Source organism: Lathyrus oleraceus, chromosome 3, assembly GCF_024323335.1.
Source record: "Lathyrus oleraceus cultivar Zhongwan6 chromosome 3, CAAS_Psat_ZW6_1.0, whole genome shotgun sequence".
Lineage (NCBI taxonomy): Eukaryota > Viridiplantae > Streptophyta > Magnoliopsida > Fabales > Fabaceae > Lathyrus > Lathyrus oleraceus.
This window is the reverse complement of record NC_066581.1, coordinates 252,864,389-252,883,464: the sequence shown is the minus strand read 5'-3', so window position 1 is coordinate 252,883,464 and position 19,076 is coordinate 252,864,389. Positions and strand designations below refer to the sequence as shown.

Genomic DNA, 19,076 nt, shown 5'->3' with positions numbered 1-19,076 from the left:
GGGAACTACATCGCCCTGATCCTCGTTCCAGTCGAGGTATGTAGGCAGGAGTCGCGCGAGGTCTCTCCGGGCACTTTTTTTCCTTTTTTGTGTGTGTGCTTGACAGTTATAGGCTCGAGTTCCCGACTCCCTATTAACTGGTTGGTTGTTGTGTGCTTGGAAGCTGATCTAAGTCCATCGAGTGGCCTTCGGGTTCCAGTGTGCGTGTGTTTGGTTCGGATGCCGATGTAAGTCCAGTGATTGGCTTTCGGGCTCCATGTTTGCCTTCTTATGTGTGTTTTGGTTCGGATGCTGATGTAAGTCTAGTGATTGGCATTCAGGCTCCATGTTTGCCTGTGTTTGTGTTTGCTTGTTTGGCGTGCGTGAGCCGAACTACGGCAGCTCTGATTCTCGTTCCAGACGAGATACGTAGGCATAGGATGCAACGTCCTATCGAACTCTCTTCCTCTTAACCCCACCTGTGTTGTCTTCGGTGTGTGTGTGTGGTGTTTTAGCAACCTTTTCTTTTCTTAGAGCGTGGATCCCGTCGAGTACGACGGACGTGAGGGGTGCTAATACCTTCCCCTTGTGTAACCGACTCCCTTACCCTTTCTCTTTGGTCGCGAGACCATGCTTTTTCCAGGTTTCTCTGAGCGTTTCCTTTCCCTATCTTGGGATAAATAACGCGCAGTGGCGGCTCTGTGTTGTTTTTGTTTTAGCCCGTCGGTTGTTTTTTCGCGGATGCGACAATGATCAGAGGGTCTTGAGGCTTCATGATTGAACCCCATGCCTTAAGTTTATGGAACATTGTGGATCATTAGGTACATATGCTTATGAAATGATATGTAAGGAATATATGCTTATGAATTATGGTTATGGAGGGTGATATGGAGGTAAGGTAAATTTGAGGGTATGATAATATCATCTTAGATGCAATAACTTTGTTGATAACACCAAGTTGCGCCATAACTACAACCAATAAAAAATATAAGAAAATTTTAATTACTATTCAACAAATCCAAATTTCAATGTCCGAACTAACACTTATAGAATACAAATTTAAAATTTCAAACTCCACGTTCATGTTGCAAAAAATTAACCTTATTATATATATGATCATCAATGATATAAGTGTACATTACCTGTAATTCTAGATGAATTTGCACCTTTTGGTTTCAATATACAGTAAAGTGTTGTTCGCAAGTGAAAATATTGATTAAGAATTTAGAAGATTTTGGAAGGGTTTAAGATTTTGTGTGTGTTATGATCATGAAGAATACTACCCATGCAAGGTAATGAAAAATTAGTTTTCCTGTCTGGTGTTTCCAAATTCCAAAATCTAAAAGGTGTATCCGGATTCTAAAATTCAGACGTTTTTTACACAGATGAGGTGTGTTTCTGATGAAGAGATTTGTTGATTTGTTTAATTGTAGTGCGCCCAGATTTCAATATCCTAATAATGACAAAGAGCATTTTGGATTTTCATAAAATTTGAGAGTACTACATGGGATGTAGTGAACAATATCCAAAAGTTATATCTAAAGCTCTTCTAACTCTATGGTGGTGATCTATATTGTATCCTCTTAATGTACTTTTATTAATATTAAAAATGCATCTATTTTAACCAAACGTTAGTTGGTCTAATTGTGATTGATGTTGGACTTGGTAGGAGCGACTATGGTTCGATCCCCGCAACTGCGATTTGAAGAGGGCTGAAACCACTTGATGCCAGAACTAACTCAAGAACAACATTAGTCGGTCCAGTGGGATGGATACTGGCGGTGAAACAACAAAATGCATCTCTTTTATTTTTAAAAAGTAGGTTCAATTACTCTTATGAATTATTTGAGAATTTGTCGAAAAAAACTAAGTCTTTAACTAAAAGAAGAGTATTCGGTCTTAAGCTTTTAATTTATTTTTCTAAATAAAACTAAAAATTAAAAAACTTAATTACAAATTATTCAAAACTTTAGGGTTCTAATTACATGTTATTTAAAAGTCTAAACAAAGATTCAATTGTCCTGTTAAGTCAACTCAGTTGCTAGCTGTGCAGGGACATTAGAACTAGAGCGTAAGTTAGAATCCGCGATATTCCACTTGTTCACTTTTGAAGGGTGAATTATTACTGCTAGACTACTTGACAAAAAATCTAATTAAAAGCACTTTTAGTTCAACAACTTAATTATATATTATTGACATGTAAGTATTCAATTGCAATTTTTTTGATTTAAAGGCCCATAGATAAATTAAACTTAAAAAAGATTCAAGTAGGGAATATAATAAAAAAGGACATATAATAAAAACACGGTTGGAATTTCCACCTTCATCGCAATCCTCCCTAAACGCCTAAATTGTGATATTTGGCTTGCTTTTAATGCAGCCTCCAACACCTTTATTGTAATGGATTTGAAGGGGGTGGATTTAGTCCCACATTGTTTAGAGATATGACATGTGTTGTATTTATAAATGGGGAAAATTCTCATCTTACAAGTCAATTTTGTAGGAATGAGCTATTCCAAACCACACATTCTAAGATGGTATCAGAGCCTATCCTAGATCACTTATTGGACTTCCCGCACCGTCCATGCTCCGGCTTCATTGAGGCTCGAGCATGAGGGCATGTGTTGGAATTATACCTTCATTGCAGTCTGTCCCTACTCACCTAAATTGCAGCATTTGGCTTGCCTTAATTGAAGCCTCCAACACCTTCATTGTGTTGGGTTTCAAGGGATGAGTTTAGTCCCACATTTCTTAGAGATATAATTTGTATTATGTTTATAAGTAGATACAATCTTCACGTTATAAGGTGGTTTTTTAGGGATGAGTTAGACTCAACTTACACATTCTAAAAAATACAATTCATTTTAATTTCATCTTGACCCTAATAAAAGCAAGGATTTCTTATAGAAATATTTGAACTATGAATTTGATCCTTTTAAAGTGAGAAAATCAATTTGTGTTCTCTTTTGAACATGTGGTTCTATGTGTTATGCATAATAAAATCTTCTAAATTTTTCGATGATGACAATTGAACAAGAAAAAGTTAAATCACAAGTATCATTAGTCAAGATGCATGGTAAAAGTAAAGTATCAAGGTTTCCTTATGAGGAACTAATGTGAGGGCAAATATGCCTAGTCCTTATTTTAATGATGTCAAACCTCTCTAGTCGCCACAACGTGTCTTTGGATAATATTATCATAGCATAGAAAGCATTCATCCTTTAACATGTTCAAAATATAGGTTCCGTGTGTCCAAGCATATAAGAGCATATCTTATAAGTGAATCATGCACTTAATCATAGTAAATATCCTAGGTTCATAGGAGACCGGTTTAAATTGGTCATAATATGTTGTAAAACTCATTTTTGGAAGTTTAAGCTTTGTGAGTCGACTCATGACTCGGAGCAAAACCTTCGGGTCCGAACAGGTCGAGTCACAAGTCGACTAATTGCTGGAAAACCTGAATGAGTCGACTCATCCATTCTTTATCTCGACTCATTTCCAACTTTCTATTGAACCATATTGCCACGGGTCCGAACATGTCGAGTCATAGGTCGTCTCAACCCTGTAATAAACTCTGTTTGAGTCGACTCATCCCCTATTTGAGTCGACTCGTCGTCTGTTTCACTTAATTTTCTACTGTGTAACTTTGTGAAATTTTTCTATTATGTTATTTATTTGTACATACATCATATAAATATTCAAATGTATCTTTGTCAACATTTTTAACAAGAAAAGTGAAAGTTATACACCAAAGTGCTCATCATCTTCATTCTTCATTGCATTTCTCAATAATCACACATTATAATCCTTGTTGAGCATTGTGCATTGCATTAGTGATAACGTCCAAATAAGACTGGATTGTCTTAGTTTGGGTTGAGACTTTGTATGGGTTTTTCTTGAATAAAACCCTTGAGGTTTTGTCCTCCAAGAATTGGGGGTTTTTGCACTAATCTTTGCTTCGCAGATTCAGCCGAGTGAAAAGTTTGAAGAACGGAAGGTTCAGTCAAATAAGTAGCGGTAAATTGAGGATTGTGAAGAAAGCTTAGGGTTCAAGCGAATTTCATTCGAAATTAGCCGAGCTGAAGTTTTGGAGAACGAGGCGTTCTTCCAATAAGGTAGCGGTAACCGGAGGTTTGTTCGAAGTGCTTGAAGAACTTGGTTCAACTCGAATCAAGGGGAGAGAATAGAATAGGATCTGCAACAACTCTAGGGGTTGATCGCCAATGATCATTTATTCTCTTGTATTGACTTTGCAACGTGTTAATAAAAACATCTAAATTCTAGATTTAGAATTGAGGGCAGACGTACCCTAAGCAAGGACGGTAGGGGAACTGCCTCAATACATCCACTTTTATTCTCTCTATCTCTTAACTCTTTAAATTTTGCATTAATTATGTTTTGTGTAAAATTAGTCGTAAAATCAATATCGCTTGATTGGTGTGCATAGCAACTGTTCGATAAATTGTTGCAATCACTTTGATTGCAACTGAGTAAAATTCTGCACATTTAATTTGAGTGAAATTGATACTTGGTGTGAAGTGCACACCAAGTGTTCGACAAAATTAATTTTGCATAAACTTAGTAATATTTTGCTTGATCTCTTATTGTGTTAAGCATTATTAGAGGTAATGATATCAAGGATCATATTAGTTAATTGATTGATTTAGATAGGGGTTGATATTATCTATCTTAAGTAATTCCATTCGGTTTCACGTATATCCGATCTTTCCATTAACGGATCGCTTAGACGATTATAATCTAGGGTGCTTCCACAACCGTTGAAAACATTTTTAAAAAGCGCTAAATTTTAAAACTGATCTATTCAACCCCCCTTCTAGATCGGTACTATCGTCTAACAAGTGGTATCACGAGTGCCGGTTCATCTAGTGCTTCGCATATAACTTTTTAGAAAATGAGTAATGATCGCGACTTAGTAAGAGTATGGGAATTGTGACTGCAAGTGCACAGTCGTATCACGTAGTTTTAAAGATTATCCAACCCACAAGGACTAATAATCGAATGTATCATTATCAATTGTTACTATGTAAATCTAAGGCTGAGGATTTTTCTAAGAGTGGAGGTATGTAACGCATCAAACTTCGGGGATTCGATAGATAGTTGGTGTAAACTTATTGATCAAAATATTCTTCAGTAGAAATTATTTATAAAAATGACTTTGTCTCACACTCTCGTTTTTATTGACTTTGACCATACTCTTAAACCAGAATGCTTGGCTCTCGCGGTCTCATTATGAATTTAAAAGTAATTTTTGAATATGAATAAAGTCTAATTAATCCTAAAGCACTCTCGTTGTATTTAGGATTAATGCCTAGTTTCAGCTATCCGGTTAAAGTCTCACACTCTCGTTCTTATTGACCGTAACCTTTGTTTGCTTTGTACTCTCGTACGAAAAACAGTTTTGAATAAAACAAGAAACTAAAACCGGAAAATAATATTTTATAAAAGCCAACCCCAATTATTTACGAATCCCTTCGTTTCGACGGTCTTTACATACCGATACCTAGGGGTTTAGCCGGACATGGATCCGGTAACAAACATGATATTCAGACAATGAAGCATACAATAAGGCATAAGTAATTAAAATGGAAATTAAAATAAACCTGGAATATAAATCGAGAACTTGGAATGAATACTGATTCTTCAAATTAAACAATACCGGCAAGCTTTGGCAATCGAGTACACCGTTACAATCAAATTCAGAAGCTTAAACAATACTTGCAATAGTCCCCGATATGGAGAATCTATTGCTTTTACAAAGTAGGAAACTGCCTAAGAAAATCTAACAAAAAGAATCTGACTGGAAAAATGCACCCCTTTGTTCGTGAAAATCGACCTTCCTTTATATACTCCCCACTCTCCCTAATTGCAGCATTGGTTGGTTGAAAAAGTTAGTGGAAGTCATGGCTAAAAATGTGGAGGTCGTGGCTAAAAATGTGGAGAGGAATAAGGGAGACCGGGTTGATGGCGGGAACCACAACCCTAATATGGTCTCTATGGCGGGTGCCACCTTTTATGGGATGGGCTCCACCACTTCCTAGCTTCATGGTGGGCGCCACCACTTCCTCTAGGTCATGTGGCGGGCGCCACACATCCATTTGGTGTGGTGAGCGCCATGTTTCCTATTTTTCTCCATTTTCTTATCTTTTTCTTTCCTTTTTGCTATTTTCCACTTTGCTTGCCTTTACATCTCTTTTTTGATAAATACCTGAAATAAACATAAAATACTGCATAATAATAAGTGTTAATCAAGTAAAAAGCAATTCCTATGAATCCAAATATATGATACGCTTTCGCGTTATCAAACTCCCCTATACTTAAACCTTTGCTTGTCCTCAAGCAAATGCCGCATACATGAATAAATTTTTTTGTAAAATCTTTGCAACATATAATATCAAGACTCGTAAAATACATAGTTGCATTCAGATACTCATTATAGTCTATAAACTCTACTTTGGTCAAAAATTGCATCAACAGGTACTAACTTCCACACTAAGGGTATCATTGGAACACATAGTCACAATAGTGCAACCATAAGTCTCCCTCCTATACAAGCCAATCTGAATCACGTCGTCATGCCAAAGCCTACCCTACTAAACCTTCTTTTTATCCTTTGTCATTCTGGCGCAATCACATTAAGCCCATTATCCTTTCACATTCATAGCAAGATAATCTGTTAGTGACTATGATCTCATCATTATTTCTTTTTCTTTTTTTTCTCGCACTTTGGCTCAAATAACAGTTAAAGATGGTTATACCGTTGGGCTAAATGACCGGGTGAGGGTCACCTAACTTAGAAGGAACAACATTTTTCATACATTTCGTCAATCTTTTTTCTCTTTTAAGCCCGAGATCATACACTTATTTTCATCGAATTCTCGCGTAGTGTATGCTTAGGATGGTGTTGACTGCTAGATAAACTACTTAAGGAATATTAAAGGATGGAATTTAAGGCTATGGAATGGCAAGTACTCAAATCGATCTTATACTTGGGAGATTTAAGGTGCTAAAACGATACCGATCTTGTAAAGTTTTTCCAAATCTCTACAATTCAACCTCAATTTTATTTATAGGTTAGAATTTTCAAAAGATGTACTATATTTCTAAGTCTAGATTTTTGAAGAAAAATTTGTATGGCTTAAGCAGATGGGAGAATTAGTAAATAACGGAAACCACGCATAAACACTCGATAACGCATTGATATTTGAATCGACTGACACTTAAGAAAAATAAAGTAACAAAAGGAAATAACAATAATTTAAATCTACCTAGAAAGCGATAAATAAAAGCGGTAAAACTTCTTCCCCCATACTTAAACCTTGCATTGTCCCTAATGCAACGACATAAGATAGGAGAGAAAGTTAGAACTTGGATAGCCTGCTACTGGCGCCTTCTGCCACATGTTCGTGCACGTCCACCATTCCCAGTCTGGTGAGTTTGCGCATAGTCTTGTAGATCTTCCACATACACTATCAATGCTTCCATTTCATCGATCAATCCAGACATGTTCTGTTCAGTTTTGAAAGCATAGTCGTGTTGGTCATGCTGCATCTAGCAAAGTATTTGCAGCATTTCTGTTTGCTGAGCTTCCATGTTTTGGATTTGTTGGTCGTAGTAAGCATCTAGTTCGTTACGCCACATCAGTTCAACATAGATCTCATCAAGAGTGGCAGGTGCCACATTTCTTCTTCTGGGTCTTTGGCTGGAGGATGTACCTACAACATTTTCAGATGACATGTGTGTGGTGTGTGGTTGTGTGTCAGTAGCGGAGTAGCTTGCTCCGGAATATAATCCTCGTCGGTGTCCCCGCCAGCAGCTACATTCTCAGGAATGTGTGCGGGGACTTGGTTAGGCACCAGATCATTAATATAACAATAACTTTCCAGTTTACGCACATCTGTGCGAGTTGGATTTGGGAGGATGAAATCTTGTAACATATTACTTGCAATTATTAGATTAAACTTACTGTCTCGCCTTCGTTTTACCAATTTCATGCTCCTCATCATGTCAATGTCAATGGCATGATGCGGGAGCAGAATTAGCCGGGAGAATTTTTCTTCGAGTCCTAGGACTCTGGCTATTGAGGTTATTAAACCTCCTAAAATAATTGGCTCTCTCTTTGCATTGACAATGGCCTGCATGTGAGAGAACATAAAAGGGACGATATTTATCTTTTGTGGCAGGAAAGTGGCGAACAGATAAAAGAGTTCTTTTTCGTTCACCTTGCTAGAGTTTGCTCAAGCAAAAATGGTGCATGCTAATATTTGGCGGAAATATCGAATAGCTGGATTGTGAATTAAAGTGGCTCTGTTTCCCTCAAAACTATGGGTTACTGTACCTGTTATTGCCCTCCAAAATGGTTAAAATGCGCGTTGCCAACCCTCAGTATCTGGGACCTCACTTACTACACCATCCCCATGGGGAAATTGTAGCAGGTCCGTTAGTTGTCAAATGTAAAATTATATTCTATGTTGAACAAGCGAAACTGGACAGTCCCACTGGAACAGTTTGTGTTGGGTGTGGGACTAAAAATTAACGAACTTAGGAATTCTAGTGTTAATTGAGCATAGACAGGGTCCTTAAAAGATAGTAAGTAATTTAAACTTAAAGTTTCTAGCATATGGTTAACACTATCTAGAATTCCTAAGGCTAATAAGCAGGGTTCATCGGTGTACCTTGTTGATTCGATTTTTCTTGCGCTTAGAGCCGTGTAAGTCTATTCCTGTAATTCACATGGTTCACCGTTTCTGAACAATATTTAGTATTCCCTCATTTGTGCCATGACTAAATTTCACACTACTCGTGTGAAGTAGTAAGAATATAGGAAGAAAGAGGAGAATTATGCTTATGAGAGGTGTGGTTTTGTGAGATTGTGTTGGTTGTTTATATAGAGATGGTTGTGGTTGGGAATTGATGAATGAAATAAGTTTATTTAATGGTTTTCAATGCCACGGTCAAAGGATGTGAGAGTGGTTGAAGAGCTTTAATACAACGTCCAGCATGCAAGGGACAAGGCAATTAAAGTAATCATGTGACAATAGTTCAGCGTGCACGTGAGTGTTAATGTAGTGGTTGGCGCCACTTTTCATGTGTGTGGCGGGCGCCACTAGGAGCTTTTGAAGGGCGCCATAGTGTTCACATGGGCGCCACAACCTGTGTGTGGAAGGCGCCACATGCAGTGTTGTGTGTTCCCATGTGTGATCCTTTTGAGATTCCTAGCTTCTTCATATTTTCTTTGACCACATATTTTGCATGATAAATTAAGTTGACCGACATTAAATAGCAGTTGTAAAATTAGGTAGAAGAAGACCAACATAACATATAGAAGTAGGAATGAGAAACAAGATATGGTGAAATGACATTAAAACGCAAAATTGAAAAGTAAAAGAATGAGGTAGATAGGAGAAGATGATATAATTCATATGGTGGAATAAAAAGAAATGAAATAAATAAATAAAAATTCCCAATGTGTAAAAAAAATAATAAAATTCCAAACATAAAATAAAATAAATGTCAGTAAATCGGTAATATTCAAATAAATTAGCCATTACGGCGACTGCTGGTGGGAGGAGCAAATGAGTAGAAGTGCTGGTAGATGTGATCCAGGTTCTCAATCACTACATCCATAAAGCCATGGAATTCCATGCCCAAAGTGCTCAGCTCGCCTCTCAGGTTGGCGATATCTGTCTGGACCGCTTCGATGGCAGCAACATGATCGGTAAGAGGCGCATCAGGTATAGCTGGGATGTGTGATTTAGCATCAGAGAGAAAAGTATCATAGTGGTCGTAGATTTGGGGAATCTCTGGAGGAGAAGGTGGTGCATTTGGTGGTCCATCCAAATCATAGAGCCAGTTGTTCCTATCATGTACACTCGTCCTACGGTCTGGCAGGGTAAACAGGTGTACTACTTGGTGGTTAATTAGAAGTTCAAATACATCCGAGCCTAGGTTCCTAATGATACTAGTGTTGAAATAAAATTGGATATTCATTGGTCATATCCCACCTAAAGGGTTGAGCCTGATAAGTGGTTGTCTCAGTCCGATGGCATTTTCTATCATGGTCACTAAGCCCCCCACTAAGATTGGTTCATGGTTATCATGCGCTATGCGGTCCAAATTAGCTATCATAAATGTAGCGGCGTTAACAGTTCGGGCCTGTGACTCACAATACATTATAAAGAGTTCGTCTTTGGAAACGGAGGTTATATTATGTTCCTTTCCAAATAAGGTGTGAGCTAGGATCTTATGAAAGTAACAAATGGCAGGGTTGTGGATGTTCTCGGAATAAATGAGATTCGTCTCGGGATGGTTGTTTCTTGTGATGCTACCCCAAAAGTAATCTAATTCAAGGTCTACAAGCCTGTCTTCCTGGGTAATGGTAAAGGTATCAGGACCATTAGGGCATCCTAGGAGTTCAGTTATTTCTCTATGAGTGTAGCGATACTCAATATCGAACAACCTAAAGGTGATGAGGCATTTGTTAAATCTCATACCATGGTTTGGTAGGTAAACTAGGGAGCTTAGGAATTCTAAAGTTAACCTACGGTAGGAACTAAATTTTCTTTTGATAGCGAAGGTGTCCTAGCCTATTTGGTTAATTAGGAACATAACACTGTCTCTTATACCTAACTTGGTCATAGTGCGTCCATCTGGGTATATGGTTAGTACCATTTCTCTCTGAGCTAGAGCCTCAAAACGTCTCCTTTGACCTCTAGCTCTGAAGACTATATCCATGTAATCTACTTGTTGCATTGTGATGGTCAGTAGCTAGATAAATTTAAGTAGATAATAGCATTAAGTTAGTAATGGTCAATAATAAAGAAATATACCGATTGACTTTATGAAAAATAAGAAAGAAAGAAAATGAAAAATAAGCAACAGTAATAAACAGAAATTTAGAAAATTAAATTAATAGTTAAAAATAGAGTGTGGGTTATCTTCAACCAAGCGCTTTGTTTATTGTCGTAAGCTCGACAGAAATATGATAGTTGTTAATCTGGTGAATGAGCGGGCAGCTCTGCAAGCTTTAGATTCCGATGAAATCATTGTTGTTAATGTTATGGTAATGTTTCAAACGCTGCCAGTTTACTGTAAATAGTTCGCTAATTTTTCCCTTTATCTCTATCGCTCCATTTGGAAAGACGTTGGTAATTTCGAAGGGACCGGACCACCTAGAGCGGTGTTTTCCCGGAAAGAGTCTAAGGCAGGAGTTAAACAGAAGTACTTTGTCACCTTGTATAAACTCTTTCCTCGATATGCGATTGTCATGCCATTTCTTTATAGATCTGGGCATTCTCATACGCATCTAGTCTAAGTTCTTCTAGTTCATGGATATCTAATATTCTTTTTTCGCCTGCGGAAGTATAATTAAGATTAAGGGTCTTAATGGCCTAATATGCTTTATGTTCTAATTCTACCAGCAGATGACATGATTTTCCATAAACTAGCTTAAAAGGCGTGGTTCCTATTGGGGTCTTGTAAGTTGTCCTATATGCCCACAGGACTTCGTGTAATTTTGAGGACCAATCTTTCCTAGAGGTGGAAACCATCTTTTCTAAGATTTGTGTGATTTCTCTGTTCGAGACCTCTACTTGCCCACTCGTTTGTGGGTGATAGGGTGTTGCTACACAGTGCCGGACTCCATATTTCAGTAATAGCTTTTCAAAAATCTTTGAAATGAAATGGGAGCCACCATCACAGATGACAAGTCTCGGCATGCCGAATCTAGGGAATATTATGCACTTAGAGAGTCTAATTACCACTCGTGTGTCATTTGTTGGAGAGGCTATAGCCTCGATCCATTTTGATACGTAATCGACCGCAACGAGGATGTACTTATTACCAAAAGAAGATGGGAATGATCCCATAAAATCAATTCCCCAAACATTGAAGACTTATACTTCCAAAATGCCTTTAAGTGGCATTTCGTCGCGTCTAGATATGTTTCCAGTGCGTTGACACCGGTCGCAATTGATGATCGCAATGTGGACATCTTTCCACAGAGTGGGCTAAAAGAGGTCGGCTTGCAAGATCTTAGTGCAGGTCTTTGAGGTGCTTACATGTCCTTCATAGGAAGAAGAATGACAGTGGGAGATTATGTTTTCTACCTCATCTTCGGGGACACATCGACGGAAGATACCGTCGGCGCCTCTCTTGAAAAGCAGAGGCTCATCCCAATAGTAATGTTTAAGATCGTGGAAGAATTTTTTCTTTTGTTGGTAATTCAAGTCTGGTGGAAGCACCCCAGCTGCTAAGTAGTTGACGAAGTCAGCGTACCATGGCAGCGTGGTTTTAGTGTAAATTGCTTCCACTACCTCGTTTGTTTCGGTATCCTTATAGGCTAATGCACATTTAGCTGTATTGCTTTCTAGTTGGGCTATGAGTCGTTCGTAAGGGAAATCTTCATTTATAGGCACTCGTTCAGGTTCAATAACTTCCATTCTTGACAAGTGATCGACCATGACATTTTCAGTGCCCCTCTTATCCTTGATTTCTAGGTCAAACTCTTGTAGTAGTAAGATCCACCTTAGGAGTCTTGGTTTGGCATCCTTTTTATTTAACAGGTACCTAATTGCAGCATGGTCGATATAGATAATTATCTTTGCTCCTACTAGGTAGGAACAGAATTTATCCAGAGCGAACACTACGGCTAAAAGTTCCTTCTCTATGGTGGCGTAGTTCATCTATGCAGGGTCTAGGGTTCTACTTGCGTAGTATATTGCATGAAGTTTCTTATCCCTTCTTTGTCCTAAGACTGCGCCTACAACATAGTCACTAACGTCACACATGATTTCAAAAGGTATTCTCCAATCGGGCGGTTGCATGATAGGTGCGGTGATAAGAGATGTTTTCAGTTGTTCAAACACCGCTAGGCATTTTTTATCAAATATGAATTCGACGTCTTTCATCAATAAGCCAGTCAATGGTTTGGTGATTTTTGAGAAATCTTTAATGAATCGTCGGTAGAAACCGGCGTGTCCTAAGAAGCTTCATATTTGTCTTACGGTTTTTGGAGGCTTAAGGTTTTCTATAACTCCTATTTTGGCCTTGTCGACTTCAATCCCCTTATCAGATACTATGTGTCCGAGTACGATCCTTTGTCGGACCATGAAATGGCTTTTTTACCAGTTTAGCATGAGGTTCACTTTTACGCATCTTTCAAGTACCATTTCAAGATTGGATAAACATCCTTTAAAGCTTTGTCCACATACAGAGAAATAGTCCATGAAGACTTCCATGATGTCATCTGTAAAATCAGCGAAAATTGACATCATGTATCTTTGGAATATTGTGGGAGCGTTACACAATCCGAACGACATTCTTCGATAGGCGAATGTACCATATGGACATGTGAAGGTCGTTTTCTCTTGGTCGTCAGGATGAATAGGAATTTGGAAAAATCCCGAATAACCGTCTAAATAGCAGAAGTGAGAATGCTTAGCCAATCATTCAAGCATTTGATCGATAAACGGTATAGGAAAATTATCCTTCCGAGTGGCTTTGTTTAATTTTCTATAATCAATGCACATTCTACTTTCAGTAACCACTCTTTCTGCTATAGATTCGCCCTTTTCATTATTAACAACTGTGATGCCTCCCTTCTTCGGTACGACATGTACTGGGCTGACCCATTGACTATCAGATATTAGGTAAATAATACCTGCTTCTAACAGCTTTTGCACTTCTTTCTTTACTACATCACTCAAAATGGGATTTATCCTTTTTTGATGTTCTCTAGATGTCTTACTGTCTTCCTCTAGCATTATACAATGCATGCATATGGAAAGGCTTATTAGTTTTAGATCTGAGATATTGTAGCCTAAAGCAGTTGGATATTTTATTAAAACATGTAGAAGCTTTTCGGTCTCTATCTGCCCTAAGTCTGCATTGACTATTACAGGTCACTCGAGTTCGGTGTCTAGGAATTTGTACCTTAGATTTTTGGGTAGCATTTTGAGTTCTAGAGCTGGTTTCTTTGGGAAAGGAATGTGATCGGGCGTTAGTGCTAGGTATTTGCTTAGGCTATCATCTTGGTATTCCTTACTCCAATTTTCATCTTTAAAAGTAGGAGGCTTTGGAATTTTCAGTATTTCGGAGTATGATGTTTGTTCATTATCCATTTCTCTTATACATTCATCGATGACATCTAGTAGACAACATGTATCGTCTATAACTGGTGCCTTTAAGAATTGTGTCAAAATGAATTCGACTTTTTCCTCACCAACTTCAAAGGTTAGCTTGCCTTTCTTAACATCTATAATAGCTTCGGAAGTAGCTAGGAGTGGCCTTCCTAATATGATATGGATGTTGGAATCCTCTTTTATATCCATGATTATGAAATCAGTAGGAATATAGAATTGACCTATGCGTACCAGAATGTTTTCTAACATACCTACGGGAAATTTAACAGAACGATCTGCAAGTTGTAAGGACATCCTAGTAGGTCTTAGTTCTCCCATTTAAGCCTTTCGCATATGGACAAGGGCATTAAGCTAATACTGGCTTTTAAGTCGCATAGTGCATTGTCTATGACAAACTTTCCGATTACAGAGGGTATGGAGAAACTCCCTGGCTCTTTCAACTTAGGAGGCATATTATTTTGTATTATGGCGCTACACTCAGCAGTAAGTGTAACGGTTTCGTTATCCTCTATCTTCTTCTTGTTAGATAAGATTTCTTTGAGAAACTTAGCATATGAGGGCATTTGAGTAATAACTTCCATAAAGGGTATCATGATGTTCAGTTGTTTTACAAGCTCTATAATTTTTTTAAATTTCCCTACACTTTTAGATTTAACAAGTATTTAAGGATAAGGGATAAGAGGTTTATACGGTGGTGGAGGCACATATGGTTCTTCTTTCTCTACGGCCTCTTCGCTTTTATCTTTCTCTAGTTCGTCTTCCTTCCCAGTTACCTTACCAGGGTCTTGGTGCATGGTTGGGTTTTCAATTCTAGGGTCGGTCGGCCCGTCTAGTTCTGTCCCACTTCGTAGTATAATAGCATTTGCATGACCTTTCGGGTTTGGTTGCGGCTGTCCAGGAAATGTGCCTGCAAGGGAAGCAGTATGTGCTTGTTGTTGAGCCACTTGCAAAATTTATGTTTCCAACATTTTGTTATGGGTGGCTAAAGCAGACCCTTGTTTGCTAACTGCTTGATTTGCTCACTAGTGTGTATGTTTTGATTTAGGAAATCCTTATTTGTTTGGGCTTGGGTAGCTATGAAGTTTTCCATCATTATTTCTAGGTTTGACTTCCTAGGAGCATTTTGAGTATTTGTGGCAGCTTTATGATATCCTGGTGGTACAACAGGTGCTTGGTTAGGTGCATACAATGCATTATTGTTTTTGTACGAAAAGTTAGGATGGTTCCTCTAACCTAGGTTATTGGTGTTTTAGTAAGGGTTTCCTTGAGCATAGTTCACCTGGTATGTGGAGACTCCTGTCAAAAGTTGACATTCAGGGGCAGCATGCCCAAGAACTCCGCATATCTTGCAGTTTGGTGCTACGGCAGCCACGGTGGCTGCAGGTATTATGTCGATTTGTCTATCTTTTGAGTAAGAGTGTCTACCTTAGCATTGACATGGTCAAGACTACTTAATTCGTGCATACCGCCTTTCGTTGGAGGTTTCTCTACGGAGATTCTTTCGCTTCCCCACTGGTAATGATTCTGGGCCATGCTTTCGATAAGTTGATAGGCCTCATTGTAGGGTTTATCCATCAGTGCGCCACCTGCGACGGTGTCTATTGTCAATCTTGTGTTGTACAAGAGACCGTTGTAAAAGGTATGGATGATCAACCACTCTTCTAGACCGTGATGTGGACAAAGCCTCATCATGTCTTTGTATCTCTCCCAAGCTTCAAAAAGTGATTTGTTATCTTTTTGTTTAAACCCATTTATTTGGGATCTTAGCATTTCCGTCTTACTAGGTGGGAGATATTGTGCTAAGAAAACTTTCTTCAACTCGTTCCACGTAGTGACAGAGTTGGATGGTAGAGACTGGAGCCAATCTCTAGCTCTATCTCTTATTGATAATGGGAAAAGACATAGTTTTATAGCTTCGGGGCTGACACCATTTGCTTCCACTGTGTCTGCGTATTGCAAAAACATTGACAAATGTAGGTCCGGGTCCTCCGTGGGACTACCTGAAAATTGGTTTTGCTGTACGGCTGACAATAATGAAGGTTTTAGCTCGAAATTATTGGCCTCGATGGAAGGGGCAGCATTGCTATTATGTGGTTCATCTTGTGAAGGGATTGCATAGTACTTAAGAGGACGGTTCTGCGGTCCTTCGGCCATCTTTGGTTGTATAACTGGTTCAGGAATAGGGATATTAGGATCAGGAAGATTTAGCTTTATATGATGTTCTCGTATCAGGTCTCGTATACGGCGTTCTAATCTTAGATAACGCTCAGGTTCTTCGAACGATAGCTTTATTTCTCGCCTTGAGAGCGAGTACTTAGCATACACTCGACAAATTAGAAAGGGAAATTGAATTATTTGCCTTAGTCTATAAAGGGCAACATTGGAGTTACGATATCGAATAAATTAGTCCCCGACAATGGCGCCAAAAACTTGATCATGACTTAGTAAGTCTATGGGAATCGTGACTACAAGTGCACAGTCGTATCACTTAATTTTAAAGATTATCGAACCCACAAGGACTAATAATCGAACGTATCATTATATAATGTTACTATATAAATCTAAGGATGAGGATTTTTCTAAGAGTGGAGGGATGAAGAGAAATAACTATAACGTAAATAGGATATTAATAAAGATATTTAATAAAGGGATATCAGTATGTAAAATCAAACTTCAGGGATTCGATAGATAGTTGGTGTAAACGTATTGATCAAAATATTCTTCAATAGAAATTATTTATAAAAAGGACTTTGTCTCACACTCTCGTTTTTATTGACTCTGACCATACTCTTAAACCAGAATGCTTGGCTCTCGCGGTCTCATTATGAATTTAAAAGTTAATATTGAATATGAATAAAGTCTAATTAATCCTAAAGCGCTCTCGCTGTTGTAGCGGTAAATTCATGATCATCAAGCTATGGATAAGCTAGACATCAAATAACAAGAGTCGCCACCGCACTTTTATTGTTTCCAAGGGAAAAGGGAAAAGTACGAACAAAACCCAAAAGGTAAGAAGTTTTCAAATCAAAACTAATAAAATGCCAGAGATTACAGGTAAGGGGGTTGGTTACACAGAGGGAAGGTGTTAGCACCCAAAGTGTCATAGGTACTCCTAGGAAGCCCTTTTTTGTGTGCATATGTCTTTTGTACAAAATGATGTTTGCAAATAAATAGAATGGGGGGATGAGAAAAGAATTCATTAATTATATTTTTATGTTTGACAAGACCTTCGGACTTGTGCCGACGTACCAACATAAAAATGAGGGATCAAAACCTCGTAGTTCTTGGTTTAAATTTCAAAGTGGATATATTGCTTTTTTAACAAAAATTTAAGTTTGAAAGGCACAAATGCCTAAAAATGGTTTGAATGAGTTAGTTCTTTTTAGCTTTTGAGTTTTTTTAGTCAAGTATGGTTAAGTCTATTTACAAGTTTGATTAAGAAAATGAGTTTGAAAATGCAATGGCTTAAGGCCAAAGTTTCTAGTTTGCAAAAGTGGTCGATGTTTTAAAAATCTGCAAACACAAGCAAATAATATTTTTGAAAGGAGGGAGAGATTTTGAAATTAAAGAAGCGGGGAGGAGATGAAGAGACTAATCCTAAGAAAAAACTTAAAAGTTAAGAGTTGAAAAGATCTGACCAATGGGCTGCAATCCAATAGACAAGAATGTCATATAGAAATCCAATTTCCCTTGGAATTTTACAATCAAGCAACAAACAATGCACAAAATTTCAACTTGAAGAGCAAGGCATCAAATAAAGATAGCCACATCCAAGCTTAGAAATTCCATGATCTTCTTCAAATTTGCCCATGTAGCAGATGAATTCCACAATGCCACAAGTTACAGGTTCAAAATAACAGCTTCACAATGATCATGTTGCAGATGAAATCAAATGGTCTTCAATGATGTATCAGATGAAGTTTCAAATCACAAGCACTTGGTTCCATGAAAGTTGACATTGGCCAAGTCCTTTTGCATAGGGAGTACTGCCTAAATTCTAAGTCTAACAGTCTCAGATCAAACCAACAGTCCATACAAGGTGTTTTTTAGGGTTTTTGTTCTTATTATGTACATTAATGGTCAAAGACCACGTAGCGGGGTATTCGTTACCATTAGAGATATTGACTAAATCCAAGGTAAATCATACAAGTCGAGTCACCACCGCACTTCTATTTATCCAAAGGAATGGTTAGAAAGCGAAAAAAAATCTAAAAGTTTTATCAAATCAAAAACTAGTAAAAGAGAGTCAGAGATCTGGATAAGGGGGTTGGTTATGCAATGGGAAGGTGTTAGGCACCCAAAACATCCTAGGTACTCCTAGGGAGCCCTTTTCATACTTGTTGTAAGGTTGTTGTTTTTTTTTGTGAAAATTTGTTTGTGCAAACATGATTGAAGAGATGAGAAGAGAATATACAAGTTTATTTACATTTTGTGTTTGGATGGATAAACCCATTGCCTACGTACCATCTTAAAAAAGATTAGGATCAAAACCTCGTAGTTTGGGGTAAAAATCTCAAAATGAGTTGGTGAATTAATTGGTCCAAAAGCCTTAAGGTCTTTTGCTATCCAAGGGAGAAAACTCAACCTAAAAACCACAAATCCACCATGTGAGGATAGCTTCAACATGCTAGTGAGGGGTTAACCCTATAATAAGCATGGAAGACTCATTGTCCATCACTAAGGATATAGGTGAGTATTACATCTACCACAAGGATAACTCAAACCTAATAGCTAAAGGTTATGAAAAAGTTTTGATTAAGAGAGTGGCCATTGAAACCACACAAGACATTTCAATGGGTTATATTTACCAATGAAAAGTATGTACAAAATATGGTCAAAGTTGACTTAGAGATTCAATTCAAAATGACTATTAAGAAAAGAAAGTTTGAAAATCAAAAGCATAAGGCTTAGGTTTCTAATGTTGAAAACAAGTGT

At 37.9% G+C, this 19,076-nt stretch overlaps 1 non-coding gene across 1 annotated transcript; it reads left to right on the top strand.

Annotated features, from left to right (window-relative positions):
* The first annotated feature begins 15,804 nt into the window (after positions 1-15,804).
* Positions 15,805-15,911, top strand: LOC127133631 (small nucleolar RNA R71). The gene has a single exon (XR_007807584.1). It is a non-coding gene; the product is annotated as a small nucleolar RNA R71 (small nucleolar RNA).
* The last annotated feature ends 3,165 nt before the right edge of the window (positions 15,912-19,076 follow it).